We start from the raw sequence: 16,295 nt of genomic DNA, 5'->3' as shown, positions 1-16,295 counted from the left end.
CATGCTTCATGTCCAGGTCCTAGGTTTGTCAGTTCTTCCTCTGAGTCTGTCAAAACCCTGTCCATTTCTCATCATCATCTCCATGGGGACACCCTGGTTCAGGCCACCATCATCTCCTGCCTAGGCTCCCTGCCTCCTTTCCTGCCCCCTCCACTCCATTCTATACACGGCAGCCAGAAGGATCTTTATTGCAGAATCAGATTCTATCACTCCCCCCACCACCACCCCAGTGGCTCCCTATCACACTTAGAAATAAATCCAAAATCATTGCCGGGGCACTGTGAAAGCTGGCCTCCCCTCCCCACCCGTCATCACATCATACCTGCTTGCCCACTTGCTCACCAAGTTCCAACTACACTGCTGAGTCCTTCCCCACCTCTTAGTCTTTGCACATGCTGTTCCCCCCAATGGAAAGCTCTTTCCCCACTTCCTTGCATGACCAACCCGTTCCTTCTCAGCCACAGATCTCAGCTCAACTGTTACCTCCTCGAAAAGGCCTTCCCAGCCTGAAATAATACCCCAGCCTCTAAGCGCACTCTATTACAGCACCAAAGGATGCTCTTCTCAGCACAATCCCAAATTACATTGTTTATTTGTGTATTTATTTATTGTCTATCTTCCGCACTAGAAGGTAAACTCCGAAAGGTCATGGATTTTTGTCTCATTCACCACTGTCTCCCTCATGCTTTCTCAGTACCAAGCCAGATATTCTCCTCCACCTCACAGTCTTTGTACCAATCAACCCTCTGCTTAGAACCTTCTTCCCTCTCTTCTTCCCCTATTTAGCTCCAACTCATCCTGTAGATCTATGGAAGATTGTATTTTCCAAAGAAGGTTGCATCCTACATGTTCTTCATAAAATATAACCTTGACATTCCTCCCCTTGATTAGAGATAGGCTTATGACTTGATTACAACCAACAGGATACCACAGAAATGACACTGGAACTTCTGAGTTGGACGTGGAGGACACTGACCCTGGAGCCCTGAGCCACCGTGTAAGCAGCATGATGGCTGGAGGATGCCATCCTTTGAGGAAGCCCAAGCTAGCCTACGCAGAGAGACCTCATGGAGAAGCCCTGAACTACACACGGAGAGAGAAAGAAATGCCCAGCAGCCCCACCCCACCTCCTCCCTGCTGCTCCAGCCCCAGCCACCATCTGACTAAAACTTTTTTTTTGGCTGCACTTTTGGCATACAGAATTTCCAGTGCCAAGAATGGAATTTGAGCCGCATCTGCAACCTACGCCATAACTGTGGCAACATCAGATTCTTAACCCACTGCACTGGGCCGGGAATCTAACCTGCACCTTAGCAGTGACCCAAGCCACTTCAGAGACAATGCCAGATGCTTAAGCCACTGCACCACTGGGGAAACTCTCTGACTGTAACTTCTTGAGAGACCTTGAGCCAGAACTGCTCAGGAGAACCCTTCCCAAATCCCTGAATCACAGAAACCATGAGCAACAACAAAGTCATTGCTGTTGGTTTAGCCACTAGTGTCAGTTGTTACGCGGCATAGATAACCAGGACAAGATCTCAGCACATGCGTCACCTCCTCGGGGGAGCCCTTCCCAAGAGCACTAAGTCAGAGCCCCCTTGTTCCATTTTGCTTTTCTTCACTAGCTCTGTGAGAGGGGAAGGGACCTCTGTCTTGTTCACTGCTGTGTTCCAGCACCTTGAATAGCGCCTGACACATAATAGGTGCTCAGTAAATACCATGGAATAGATGATTTCACTAAAATATCACACCAGCTCTGAAAAGTGGGCTTTATTCTCTCCACTTTGCAGGCAAAGAAATCAAGACTCAGAGATGTCCTGTCCCTGCCTGAGGCCACACAGCAGAGCAGGATCCTAAGCTGAGTCTCTCAGGCCCCAAAGCCAAAGCCCATCTCCTGACAGGTAGGGGGATGAAGTACTGGCCTGGGATCCTGGAAGTGGGAGCTGAGAAGGGCCACAAATGTCCCTTTGTTTTCCACTTGGAGAAAGAGAGGCCCAGAGAGGGGAAGGGACTTTCTCAAGGTGACACAGCTCATCGATGTTCAAGTTGGGACAAGACTCAGAGCACACATTCCTGGTCTTGCTACATTCCCTTTGCTGCCCGAAGACTGACCGACAAGGCCAAGTCTAGACTCCAAGAGGGACAGAGACAGGAAAATGAACTGTCTCTTTAAGGAGAGGAGAGCCCAAATTTCTATGTACAAAACAAAGGGGACAAGAAGAGCAATTATTTATGGAAATCTGCTGTGTGTCAGACAAGCCTAAAAGGCACGTCTCTCAACAGGCCTGTAAGGTGTTATGATCACCACTTTCACAAGAGGAAACTGAGGCTCAGAGAGGTTAGAGGACTTACCCCAGGTCACCAAGCTTGCAAATGGCAGGCTCAGGATTTGAATCCAGATCCATCACCAGGATGTCATTCTGCTTCAACAAGAGCTAAAGGAGCTGTGAAGTCCCAGAAGAATGGGGAACCAAGGAAGGCTGCATGGAGACAGGAGTTCTGGAGTTGGGCCTTGCAGGAAGCAGTGTGATTTCTTTTTCTTTCCTTTTTCTTCTTAGGGTCATGCCTATGGCATATGGAAATTCCTAGGCTAGAGGTCAAATTGAAGCTGCAGGCCTATGCCACAGCCACAGCCACAGCAACGCCAGATCTGAGCCACATCCACAACCTATGCCACAGCTTGCAGCAATGCCTGATCCTTAACCCACCAAGAGAGGCCAGGGATCAAACCCACACCCCCATGGATACCAGTTGGGTCCCTAACCCATGGAGCCACAACAGGAACTCCGTGAAGCAGTGTGATTTCTAAAGACTGAGCTGGGGCAAGCGTTCCAGGTGGGAGAAGGGGAGTTCAGGAAAGGCTGGGGCTGGGACAGGCAGAAGGTGTGCTGGCTGAGGTTGGAGGGGTGGACGGTGTGGGCCTCTGAAACGACAGCCAGGACAGGATCCTTCTGTTCTTGCTCCCCATCACCTCTGCAGCCCCCAGTCACCTTCCCCAGCACTCACCCCCTGCCCCCCCACCTCAGCCAGAGCGAGGACCGGAAAATAAATGAGTCTGTTTATGAAGCCCATAATGTTGCCAGCAAAACAAGGCACTCAGCAGAGCAGCTCGGCGCCTCTAATGGGATATTATTTATGTCATTTTCCTCCCGGCGCTGGAGCCATTACCGCCCAGGATGGCGCTCCGTCACCCTCCACTCCCCCAGCGATGTTCCAATGTCACGCTGAAGGATGTGCGCTGCTGTTGCCACGGCTGGACCTGGGGGAGGGGGGAGCTGAGCGGGTGATGGGGCAGCCCCCCCACTCCCCGCCAAAGGGATCTATCTGGTTTGTCCTGCATAGCTCTTGGTGCCAGCCACCCTGCCAGGTATTAAGGATGCCCCACGGCTCCCACTGGCCTGCAGATCAAGTCCCATTTCTCCAGTCAGCCAATAAGGCATCTGGGCTTTGGCCCCTGCCCACCTATCCAGCCTCAGCTCTGGCCACTTGTGTATACATTCCAGAATCAGACAGACCTGGTGCCCCAGCCCCAGAGGGGGCATCTTCTTTGATTCGGTCCCACCTGTCCCCTCTCGCTCAGTGGGGAGACGGGCCTCTGTCTTTGCCTCATTGCCTAACCTGGTGGCTTCGGTCTCCTCTAGGTGAAGACTAGCTTCCATCAAGCCTGCCAGGCTGCAGCAGCTGACACTTGGGTTCAATCCAATCTGGGGAAGATTCTGGCTCTTTCACCTTCAGACAAAGCACCACGGACAGGGCATGAGATCTGCTTCCCCGAGTGGCTTCCCAGGGGCGCCAAGTAACAGCACCCCACGGAGCAAAGTGAGAATACCAACAGTCAGAGAGGGCGGAGCCACAGAGGAATGGGCTCTTCCAAAGAAGGGAGGTTCCGGGGCTTGTGATGTGCCGCCCCATGTGACTAGTGCCCCCAGGCTTTGGTTCCGATCTGTGGCTGGTTTGGAGACACAGCACCTGCACTGCCCTCCTCTTCTACTCCACTTCCCCTTCCCCCACATTAGACTGCCCTGGAGTCACACCCCCCTCAAGTGGGTAAGCTCTGTCCCAGCCTTTGGGTTCAACACCAACTTCATCACTTCCTACTGAAATATCTGGGGAAAGTTAAGAAACCTCTCTGAGGAGTTCCCATTGTGGCTCAGCAGGTTAAGAACCCAACAAGTATCCATGAGGATGCGGGTTTGATCCTGGCCTCATTCAGTCGGTTAAAGGATCCAGCCTTGCCTTGAGCTGAGGTGTACGTCGAAGATCGGGCTGGAATCCTGCGTTGCTGAGGCTGTGGCCAGGCCAGCAGCTGCTGCTCCAATTCGCCCCCTAGCCTGGGAACTTCCATATGCCCTGGATGTGGCCCTAAAAAGAAAAAAAGAGAGAGAGCGAGAGAGAAGGAAAGAAACCTCTCTGAGCCTCAATTCCCCCAACCCTAAATGGAAGTAACAATAGTCCCTACCTCACAAGGTTGTTTTAAGTACTCAGTGAATATCAGGAATGCTTGTTTTCTCTCTTGGGGCATCACTTGTCCTGCCTCAGACACGGGTAAATGCTATTTTCACTGCCAAGAACACTTGAACAACTCCATTTGACCTTCATGCCAACTTGAGATACCATCTCCTGGGAGAACACTCCCTGCTCCCCCGTGCCAAGCCCCCACTTCTAGACTCTCCCCAGCCCCCTTTGCTTCCTCCTAGATTTCACTGAACATCAGACTGCTTTTTTTTCTTTTTAGGGCTGCATCTACTTCTGCATATAGAAGTTCCGAGGCTAGGGGTCACATTGGAACTGCAGCTGCCAGCCTACACCACAGCCACAGCAAAGCGGGATCTGAGCCGCATCTGCGACCTGCATACACCACAGCTCATGGCAATGCTGGATCCTTAACTGACTGAGCAAGGCCAGGGATCAAACCTGCATCTTCATCGATACGAGTCAGGTTCCCTACGGGAGCCACAGCGGGAACTGCACAGTGTACTGCTTTTGTCTCTTTTTGCCTCTTTCTTTAGACTGAAAACTCTCTGAGGGCAGGACTGTATGTTTTGCTTCCCTTTGTCCCCTAGTACTTAGCACCGCGCCTCGAATATAGTCTGTGCTGGACATACAGTGTGTGCAACACATTTTTCTTGAGCGAATGAATGAATGATCTTGTTTCATTCTCGCCACAGCTCTGCTTTGTAGGGGTTATCATCTCCATCTCATTTATGACTCGTCCATTTCTGCTTTTATCTTTTTATATTCCTTTGTTCCCTTTTCTTTGGATTTATTTTGTTATATTTCTAACTCTCCTGAATGGAAGATTCAATTAATTTAACTTTTCAACCTTGCTTTCTAACAAATGCATTAGAAGCTAAAAATTTCCCTCTGAATATTATCTCGTCTGCATGCCCCGGAGGGGATGTGACATACTTTCATTGTCTTTCAGTTCTAAATGGCTTCTATTTTATCTCCATTTTACAAATAAGGAAACAGAGAGTCAAAAGAGTGAAGGGACTTGCCTGAGGCCACAAAGTGAGAAAGAGGAAGAGCTGGGATTTGAGTCCAAGACCCTATTCTCTGTGTGTGTGTCTGTCTGTCTCTCTTTCTGTGTGTGTGTGTGTGTGTGTGTGTGTGTGTCCATCTCAGTCTCTCTCTGTTTTCAACTAAACCTTTATTTTGAGATAATTGTACATTCAAATGCAGTTGGAAGACGTAATAGAGAGAAATAACATGCATCCTTTACCAGTTTTGCAAAAGATGACATTTTGTGAAATTATCGTACAATATTCCAACTAAGATATGGACGTATCATCCACTGATCTTATTCAGATTTCCCCAGTTTTGCTTGTGTGTGTGTCTGTGTTTCTACACAATTTTATCACACGTCCCAGTGCTCTTTGCCTTGTAAGACGGCACCTCCTAGTACATCAGGTTCCTGAGCATCGTTTCTGCCAAGCTAGGCTCTCACACTCTTCCCCGGAACAAGCCACATTCTGTTAACCATGTTCTTCCCTTTTCCCCTGGGCCTGAGCCTCAGCTGAGCTTCCCTGCAGGGGCCCACGCCCTCTACAGTTGACTGTACTTGGAGCCCAGCACAATGCTTGGTGGTTGAGAGTCAACGTCCCTAAAATCCTCTCCTCGCTCACCTGTCCACCTCTCGTCGCCCCCTCCTGCAGACCACCTCGAAGCCGAGCCCTCCCTTCACTGGTCACTGCCCCTGGAAGGATGGAGCTGGGAGCCTGCCCAGCATGGTTTGTGAACACCTGAACAGCCCCGCCCACACCAACAGCTCGCCTGGGAGCTGAGGGTTGGACTTGAACCTCCAGAGAGAGATATTCTGGTGCCAACTTCTTGTTTTACAGATGGACAAACAGTAGCTGCAGCTACTTTCCTGTGCACCTATTATGCACCTGGTGCTTTCACACTCAGCATTTATTCTCATTGTTTTGCAATGATGCACAATTTATGGGTGAAGAACTGAGGTTCAGAGAGGGAAAGTGACGTGTCCTGGACCACAGAATGAAAACACTGTGAAGCCAAGATGAAAACACAAGTTGTTCCAACTCCCAGGCTATGAGGTTTCTACTACTCTTAGTTTTAAGATAGGCGTCAAGAGCATTTCCGATCCTGGAACCAGACTGCCTGGTTTCAGCACTTCGTTCTCTTCCCTGAGCCTTAGTGTCCTAATATGTAGAATGGGAATAAGACCCCCTTAGCAAGGACTAGCCCCTGAGTAGAAAATAAGGCCTCCAAGAGGTAAAGTGACTTTTCCAAAAGTCCTTAGGAAGGGGGTAGCAACTTGAACTAGGGGCTGAGTAATTTCCACCTCACCTCTCTGTCCCCTTGGCACTTTGAGGAGTCAGTGGGGCCAAGTCTGTAACGCAAGGGGGTTTTGCTTTGTTTTAGGGCTACACCAGCAGCATACAGAAGTTCCCAGGCTAGGGGTGGAATCAGAGCTGCAGCTGCCAGCCAACACCACAGCCACAGCAACGCCAGATCTAAGCCATGTCTGCAACCTACATCGCAGCTCATGGCAACACCAGATCCTTAACCCACTGATGGAAGCCAGGGATCAAACCTGTGTCCTCATGGATACTAGTCAGATTTCTTGCTTCTGAGCCAAAACAGGAACTCCCCTAACGAGGTTTGAGTTAGACCGAGGGACGCACTGGCTGGATCTGGGGCCACTGGACAAGGCCTGTATCCTGACGAGACTGTCCCCAAGCCCCACTCCAGGTTCCTGGGGAGGTCACAGCTGTCAGCTGCCCAGAGGACTTCCTGTGGTTGAAGAAGCCAAAGGAAGGCCAGTAAGGAAGCTTATTGGAGAGGGGGCTCCAGGGACAGAGGGGAGAAGGCAGCTGGGCTGTGACCCAAGAACACTGGGCCAGGCCCGCCCCTGACCCCAACCAGAAACCTAAACCACACAAGGCCTGTGCACACAGCTGCCCCTGCCCTGCTTCTCCTCCCTCACTGGCCGTGGCATCCCTCTGACCTGGACCACCAACTTCCCACCCTTGGAGCTACAACTTGGCCGAAGGATTCAGGCAACTGTGAGGCTTGAATCTCAGCTCCCAGAGCTGGCACGTCCCTGAGTCTTGGTTTCTGCATCTGTAATTGGACAGTTCCAGCTGACGGCATCCATCAGAAAGATGAGACAGAAGGAATGTGAGGGATGTGGCACATAGCAGGTCTCAAGAAGTCCAGGAGCATGACCTTGGGCAAGTGGCTTCACTTCACTTCTGGGTCTGCTTCTGACACCTTCAGCCTGTTCACAGACACATGCTTGGGGAAGAGGCAAGGCTGAAGGGGAAACTCTTTGGGCTTGGACCAAACAGGCCTGAGTTTGAATCCTGTGTGACCTTAGCAGAGCTGCTTAATCTCTGCACCTGTTTTCTCATCCGTACAAACGGGCTCATAATTCCTCTAATATGAGCATCCAGTGAGCTAAAGATGCTGTGTAAACTAGAAAGTGGTGTCCAGATGATAATGCCCTCATTGGTCAGATATCCCAGAGCAGAGAATTGAACCCAGCAGATCTTCTTGGGGTACAAAGAAAATAAGAAAAGGGGGTGGAGGAGGAAGAGAGGCTACTGACTGAGCCCCCACTGAGTAGCAAGTTCCTTCTGGAGACTTCACGTGGAATTCCTTTTTTTTTTTTTTTTTGTCTTTTTTTGTCTTTCTAGGGCTGCACCTGCAGCATATGGAGATTCCCAGGCTAGGGGTCCTACACCACAGCTCACAGCAACGCCGGATCCTTAACCCACTGAGCGAGGCCAGGGATTGAACCCACAACCTCATGGTTCCTAGTCGGATTCGTTAACCACTGTGCTACAATGAGAACTCCCACGTGGAATTCTTACAACTACCCAGGGGAGGAGGCGTTTCCCCTAAGGGTGATGGGCCTGATAGAGCCAGGACGCAGGGGTCATTCCCTGCTTGGCCTACCCTCATGTTTCAGATAAAGAAGCAGACCCAGGAGGGTGAAGCCACTTGCCCAAGGTCATGCTGCTAGTAGGTGGAGGAGCTGGGATTTCCACCCGCCAAGCTGGGAGGATGACTGGGGTATCTGAGTGTCAGAGGTATTTCAGGAGGGGACTAGGGACATAAACCCTAAGTTTTTCTCCTCTTTCCTCCCCTGGTACCCTCTTGGGGATGGAGGTGGGTGTCAAGCGGGCATCACAAGGCAGCCTCTGCCCATCAGCAGGGAGCCTGGGTCTGGGTACCACTGCCAGCCCCCAGCTGTTCCCTTGACACTCGTCTAAGCTTGGCATCTTCCATCTGGAATATCAGCCTTCTTTTGGCAGCCCTCTCTGCCTCCTGTCCCCTTAGCCCCATCCAGGCCATCTCAGACAGATGTTTTAAATCCTATTATTGGCCACACCCTACCCCACTCAGACTCCTTCAGTGACTCCCACACCCCAGGACAGGATTCAAATGCCTCCCCTCAATATTTGAGGATCCCTTGATCTCACCCCCTCTACTTCTCCCTCCTCATCTCCCACCACACCCCCCTCATGCATGCATGCACACGCACGCACGCACGCACACGCACGCACACACACACACACACACTCACCCCCCCCCCACGGGAGCCTATAGCTCCTCCTACACCTCTGTGACCTTGCTCCTTCTGTTTCTTCCACCAGGAACCCTGGGCTTCTGGATGCCCTGGTCATATGTTGCTTCCTTGGAGACCACCCCTGACCTTCCACTTCAGATTGCTGGCTCCTTCACAGCGGACCTCAGCCTGTGATTACACGCAGTAGTAATCATAGCTCAGTGGCCATGTTCACAGGGCACGCCTAGCACCTGAGGCTACGCTAAAGCACATGGGAATGCATGTCCTCACTGACTCCTTACAATGCCTTCAACTATCCCCATTTTACAGATGAGGAAACTGAGGCTCAGAAGTTCAGGAAGTTCTTCTGAGATCACACATCAAGAAAGGCCAGGCATTTTGACTCCAGAGTCAGCAATCCCAACTCCTCTGTTGTGCCTCTTTGCACACAGCCATGCCCCTCACTTCGAGGGTGGGGATGGGGGCTGCGTGGTTCATTTGGATGCTACCTATATTTCACCCAGGGCCTGGAATGCACAGGTTCTTTTATTAGCATCGATAGGCTTTGAATGAAGTATGAGATAACAAAGAGAGGCCAAATGCAAAGGTTCATTCTGCACTTTATTGAGCACCTACTAAGTGCTGGGCACAGTTCCAGGGGCTAGGAATGGAGCCATAAGCAAAACACAAAAATCTCTGCCCTCAGGAGTGTGGTGAGAGGAGATCATCTGCTGGGGAGAAACAGGAGACAAAACAAAACAAAAAAAAAAAGTCACTAAAGGATCAGTATGTCAGATGGTGAACAGGGCGATGGAGAGAAATAAAGCCGGGCATGAGAGCATGAGCGCATGTGCAGCTACAGTGGAGGACAAGGGGCCCTCTTCTGAGTTTCACTGGGAGACGCTGATCCAAGAGGAGACAGATCTGCATTCAGGGGGTGAAGGGCAGCGAGGAGCTCGAGGGTGGGAAAGCTGCTGGCGGGCATGGGGGTGGGGGGGTGAGGTCCCAATCCCTACCCCTCCCCTCTCGCCCTTGTCCTCACTCCCCTCACCTCCCCGCCTGGCATCTAACAGGCTCAGAAAAAACGACCCACGGAGGAGCCATCCAACCTCCCCCGGCAGCCTCGGCTGTGACGGTGGTGGCACTAAAAGTAGCAGCGTGACGGGAAATGGCCAGCCGAATTACTGCCTCCTCGTTGGCCTTATTTATGGCCCTCGCTGTCTTCGCTCCTGCCCTCTGGTGCAGGGCTGGAGGAAGGGAGGGGGCGCTGCTCTCTGCCTGCTTGTTGCAAGACAACCTTGGGGACCAGAGGAGGGGTGGGTTTCAGGACCTGGGTCACTGCTTTGCAGGTGGCAGCCCCAGTGCTAAGGTCAATTCCTCTAGGAAGTTTCAGACATCTCAGTTTTATTCGAGGCAGGGCATGAAGGAGTCTGAACTTTACTGAGGCTGATCTGATTCAAAGCCTTCATTTTCCCTCTAGAACTCTGGTCCCCAAGATGACTCTTTATTTCTCTTGCAACTTCTGGCAAAGTCCAATGCCAGTCATTAGAGAGTAGGGTCTACTCAGCAAGGACTATGAGACCAAAGAAGGCTTAATTTCTAGTCCCGATTGCCACATCATAACTCTGAGACTTCAAGCAAGTCTGTTTCCCTCCCTGGGCCTCAGTTTCCCTACCCATAAAGTGGACAAAATAATACCCTTCCTCTTGACCTGTGGTTAAGGATGGATGAGATACCTGGCAAGACAGTCTTGGAGAAGGCTTTGTTTGGAGAAAGTGCAGTCATGGCACGATTAAACTCCAGGAGAGGGTTAAGGAGAAAAGAGCTTTTATTGTTCTAGCTGCGGCGCAGCATCTTTGGAGGAAACTTCACCTGTTTACAGTCCATTAGAAGCCATTATTGCTGTGTCTGGGGTAGATGCACACCCCTGACCTTGACGCGTGTCTGACAGCTGCATGCAGCAATCTGGGGAGCAGGTATCATTTGGGCAGCATTTAAAGGGCCCACAAGCGGCCGGAGGCCTCTTCCAGCTCCCTTCTCCCTCCCAACTCCTGGGCCACAACCTCTGAGAGCCAGAGGGCTAAGAAAGGGGCCCAGCCTGGGTTCCAGGCGCTCAGATTCCCCTCTTGGGGATCCCCAGATCACCACCTTCAGTTTGCAACCTTAGTGGAGCTGTAGTGAGTAAGAGAGAAACAGATAGATAGCTAAGGCTGCAGGGACCTCAGAGAAATTGAGTACGGGCCTTTCCGTGTGTGTAAGAAAGGCAAGGACATGCCCAAGGTCAGAAGAGAGCTAGAATGAGAACTGAGCTCCAGAGACTAGCCTAGGCTTTGAGATGCTAACAGCGGGAACTTCAGGTAATGACCAGCGACCCGTTGGCAGTAGGATTGGGCAGAGAGAAGGATTTGATACCATGTTGCATAGATAGCTGCCAGCTCTGGCTTCAAGAAAGGCAGACCCTGGGCATGGGTGTCTCCAAGCCTTCTCCCCACAGCTCCCAAAGCTTGTGTGAGAGGGAGAGAAGCCATAAAAAAAGGTGGAAGCAGCTACTGCAAGATGCAAAATCAAGTTTTTTTTCAAGGAGTCCCCATTGCAGCTCAGCACGTTAAAAACCCAACATATGGTCCGTGAGGATGTGGGTTCGCTCCCTGGCCCTGCTCAATGGGGTTAAAGATCCAGCGTTGCCACAAGCTGCGGTGTAGGTTGCAGATGCAACTCAGATCCATTGTTGCCGTGACTGTGGCGTATGCCCGCAGCTTCAGCTCCAATTCAGCTCCTAGCCTGGGAACTTCCATATGCCACAGGTACAGCTGTTAAAAAAAAAAAAAAAAAAAAGTTTTTCTCAAAGCTTTGCTTTCCTTTTCTGCTCAACTCCCCTTTTCTGCTTTTTTTTTTTTTTTTTTTTTTGGTCTTTTTGCCTTTTCTGGGGCCACTCCCGCGGCACATGGACGTTCCCAGGCTAGGGGTCGAATTGGAGCTGCAGCCGCCAGCCTACACCAGAGCCACAGCAACACGGATCCGAGCGGCATCTGTGACCCACACCACAGTTCACAGCAGTGCCAGATCCTTAACACACTGAGTAAGCCCAGGAATCTCAACCCAACCTCATGGTTCCTAGTCAGATTCGTTGACCACCGCGCCACAATGGGAACTCCCCTTTTCTGCTTTTTTTTTGTCTTTTTGCTATTTCTTGGGCCGCTCCCTCGGCATATGGAGGTTCCCAGGTTAGGAGTCGAGTGAGAGCTACAGCTGCCGGCCTACACCAGAGCCACAGCAACGCGGGATCCAAGCCGCGTCTGCAACCTTCACCACAGCTCAGGGCAATGCCGGATCGTTAACCCACTGAGCAAGGGCAGGGACCAAACCCGCAACCTCATGGTTCCTAGTCGGATTCGTTAACCACTGCGCCACGACGGGAACTCCCCTTTTCTGCTTTTTTAAAATAACTTTTCTCCAAAGTATGTATTGCCCCTAGACTTTCTCTTCATTTCCCTTCAGCAAACTCTTTTCTCAGAAAAGAAGTAAAATCTCATTCATACTCAAGTGTAAATGACTGACAACAGGCCTAAGGCAGTGGCACTCCCTCCAGTTTCAGCAGAACTATAAGAGAGAAGTAGGAAGAGAACCCCACACCTTCCCTTCCCCATCTAATTACAACGCCATCTTTCAATGGTAAAGTCTTATCCTTCAGATCTGTACTCAAAAGTCTCTTCCGTGAAGCCTCCCTTCGCCTCCAGGCTGACCTGGGTCCCTCTGTTATACATCCTCATGGAACTGAGTTGCTTCTCTTCAGGGACCTTTGTCTTTTGGTGTGACTATTTGATGACCATCTGTCACTCGCCCTAGACTATGAGGTCCCTACAGGCACTTTTTGCTCTCTAGCATATTCTCCAGAGCCTAATACAATTTCTGGAAACACAGGAGATGCTCAATAAATACCTTTAGAGTGAATACATGAATTATTGAGTGAATGAAACGTGAGGCAGCTATAAAGTCTGGACTCTGCTTTCATTCCGTGAAGAACAACCTCTCAGTCCCCTGAAAGCCATGACTCTCTCCTGTGACACTGTGATGGGTCGTCTTGGTCCCCCTTCCAGACCCTCTTTCTCAGGCAGGCATAGCCATCCCCCAGCTGCTGTAGGGTGGAATCCCCCTCAACAGCTGCTCCCTTCTCTGCAAAGCTGCCTCCACTGACCAGGGCCACCTCTTCTAGGAAGGCCACACACCCCCACCTCCCATCCAGGGCAGCTCACAGCCAATGACGGCTGACAACCTATGGTACAACATACGCTCCAGAGCCCCCTGGGGATAATCTGAGATAACATCTGTGCTTGTCCCCTGCCCTCTCCTGCCTCCTTCCCTCCTTTGCTCATTTTTCTTAAGAGCACTTCCTCAATAAATCCTGTCCACCAAATCTCTCTCACGCTCTGCTTCTAGGACTCTGAGCTGAGACAGGCTCTTCTCAAGTGGTCCCTGGGCTCTGGTTAACAACAGCTCCCTCCTGGGGAATTAACATGTATTAAGCACCTACTATGTGCCAGAGTCCATGCTAGATGTTTTACCTCTATCATCTAATCTTCACAGCCACCTGCTAAGTCCTATTACTATCCCCATGTTAGAGAGGAAACATCTGAGGGTCAGAGAGAGTACCTGACATCCTCAAGATCAGAGAGTTGATAAACGGTGAACAGGGGCTTGAACCCCGTTCTAGCAGGTGAGGTCAAGTGAAGGGATGATGGCTCGCTCCCTATCACTGTAATCCAAGGCGACTATAGCCATAACAGCACAGAAAAAAGAGAGAAATCAGAAGCTTTCTCTAAGTACAAAACATTTGAGTCTTGAAGAAGATGAAGAGGAGGGAGGGCCTCCAAAGCAGAGGAACCAGCGCATGCAAAGGCAAGGAGGCAGAAATCCGCTTGTGGTTCATCTAGTTCCAGCAGAGTGTGGGATACATTGAAGGGTGTGCTATAGATATAGGCTGGGACCCGGTCTTAAAAGGCTTGGGCACTAAGATAAGGAAACTGGACTCTGTCCCACAGGAAGTTAGATGCCATTGTTGGGTTTTAAGTAGAGAAGGGACATGGTGTGTTTCTGTTTAGGAAACTTACTCATGTTCAGGATGGAAAATGGATTGGTGGATTGGAGAGAAAGACTGGAGCCCAGGAGGCTATTTAGGAAAAAGAGGGCAAGAGGGTATTTTAAGGCTATGAGGGTACAGAATTCAAGAGAGAATGATTTGGGAGATAAAAATAGCATGATTGGGGGGCTGGACATGGGAGATGAGAAAGAAGGAGGAGTCTGGAATAATGCCGAGGGATCTGTCGTGGGTAGCACCTTTTGTCAAAACGAGAAAAAAAGGACAGGTGGGAGGAGAAGGATGATGAGCTCAGTTTTGGACATGGCAAACCTGAATTTCCTCCAGGGGCACTGTTTAAGAGGCAGCAGATAAATGGTCCATCTCTCCTGTAGCTCAGGGGAGGGGTGGAAGGTAAATCAGAAACTCTGATTGGCTCTTTGTGACATCACAGAAATGGGGAGGGGGAGGGTAAGAAGCCCTTGACCATCAAAATATTAAGAGTAACTGGTCTAACTCAGTCTTTCGTGTTGAACTTACTGTCCCAGGTGAACTGGTCAGAATTGAATTCTTTTTACTAAGCTCTTTGGACTTTTTCAAATTCTTAGGATCATGAGATTCCTGCTGCCAGGCACAGTACACCACCAATCCTTTATCCACCCCTCCCCCACATCACCTTTCCAAAAAAAGAAAGAAAGAAGGGAAAAAAAACGGTGAAATGGATGATTTGGGAGCTGAAAACCTCCAAATGGGGAGGTTATATCCTCGAGACAGCAGCATCAATCACCACATTTTCATTATTAAGTAACATCGAGGTATGCTGGGCTGATTCTGCACCTTATCTGAACCTAGCAGCTGTGCCCTAAATTCCAGCCGTGGCGCCTGTCTGCAGGAATTCAGTTGCCTGTGTTTAAAATGAGTGTTAGCATCTATCATTTCCCCACACCAAATGGTTTTGTGTCGGTGGTTGGCAGCACTAATCTGTCACCAGGGTACTCCACTGCCCAGACCGATACCCTCTTCACCACTGATGGGGGGAGAGGAACGGGAGGCCCCCAGGATGGGGGAAATGTCACTGAGAGGACAACTGCAACATTTGGGACTCTTTACCAAAAAAAAAAAAAGGGGGGGGAGGGAGTGGAAAAACCATCTGTGTCTACTGCAGGCTCTTGACTTCCCAGCTCACTGATTCTGGGCAGTCAAGGGTTTTCCATCATCCATTCTTTGTTTAGGGGTCAGTATAAAAGTTGTTGGGACCTTGGCCACAAAAGAGGGCAGCTGTGGCTATGCCCGTGGTGCTGAATGACTTTGGTGCTGTGGTCTTTCAGCTCTAAAGGGTGCAGAATTACAGCACATGTGAGGACCTTAGACCATAGGTCCGGCATGTCTCAACCTCTTTTGGGGATTCGAAAGCCTTTTAAGACCCTCTACCCAGAAATATTTACAAATCCAAAATTTTGCTCATACTTACCAAAATAAGCCTATTATTTTTCATGGGGTTTGTGGACCCCTAGCTAAGAATCTCAGATATAGTCCAAGTCCCCCATTTCACAGCTAAGGAGGCTGAGTCTCATGGACAAGAGGCTATTTGTTAAAGTCTTCAGAGTGAACAGGTAGTATCGGGGGTAGGGTGAAAGAATCTTATGCCAGTGAGATGTTCTTAAAAAAGGAAGGCTTAGGAGCCAAAAAGACCTGGGTTTGAATCAGCTCCACAACTAGTAGTTGCTTGTTGTGGCGCTTGGGAAAAAAACCCAGTAGATACAGTCTCCAAAATTCAGTTTTCTCATCCGTGAAACTGGATAATAATATCTAGTTTGTAGGATTGCAATAAAGGTGTGTGTTAATGGAAGGAGGTAGCACACTGCACGGGTAAGGCAATGCCCATCCAGATCCCCTTGCAGAACCAAAGGTTTCTTTCCCACCAAGCGGGGGGGATGCCACCGTCAGAGAGCCAGCGGTCGTCAGTCCTCTACAGGGATTGCCTCAGCTGAAGGAAGCTGCTTCACTCAAGGTAACACCTTTTCCTGGGGCAGCCTGTGTCCAATAACTGGTTTATATGGCAGTGCAAAGGCCCTTCCCAACTCTGGACAACTGAAATCTCATTCCAGCTTCAGAACCACCCATAGAGGTGGCTGAGGCCTCTGGGGAGGCTGTATCACCACTCTGCTTTCTCTCTGCTCAATC

At 50.3% G+C, this 16,295-nt stretch overlaps 1 long non-coding RNA gene across 1 annotated transcript in view; it reads right to left on the bottom strand.

The window, feature by feature from the left end:
• Positions 9,482–16,295, bottom strand: part of LOC110257464 — a 32,802-nt gene continuing 25,988 nt past the window's right edge. Inside the window, exon 3 of the long non-coding RNA XR_002340082.1 lies at positions 9,482–9,765. This is a non-coding gene — a long non-coding RNA (uncharacterized LOC110257464). The remainder of the gene's footprint in view (positions 9,766–16,295) is intronic.

Source organism: Sus scrofa, chromosome 17 (genome assembly GCF_000003025.6).
Source record: "Sus scrofa isolate TJ Tabasco breed Duroc chromosome 17, Sscrofa11.1, whole genome shotgun sequence".
NCBI lineage: Eukaryota > Metazoa > Chordata > Mammalia > Artiodactyla > Suidae > Sus > Sus scrofa.
The sequence above is the reverse complement of the archived record's forward strand: the minus strand, read 5'-3'. Positions and strand labels throughout refer to the sequence as shown.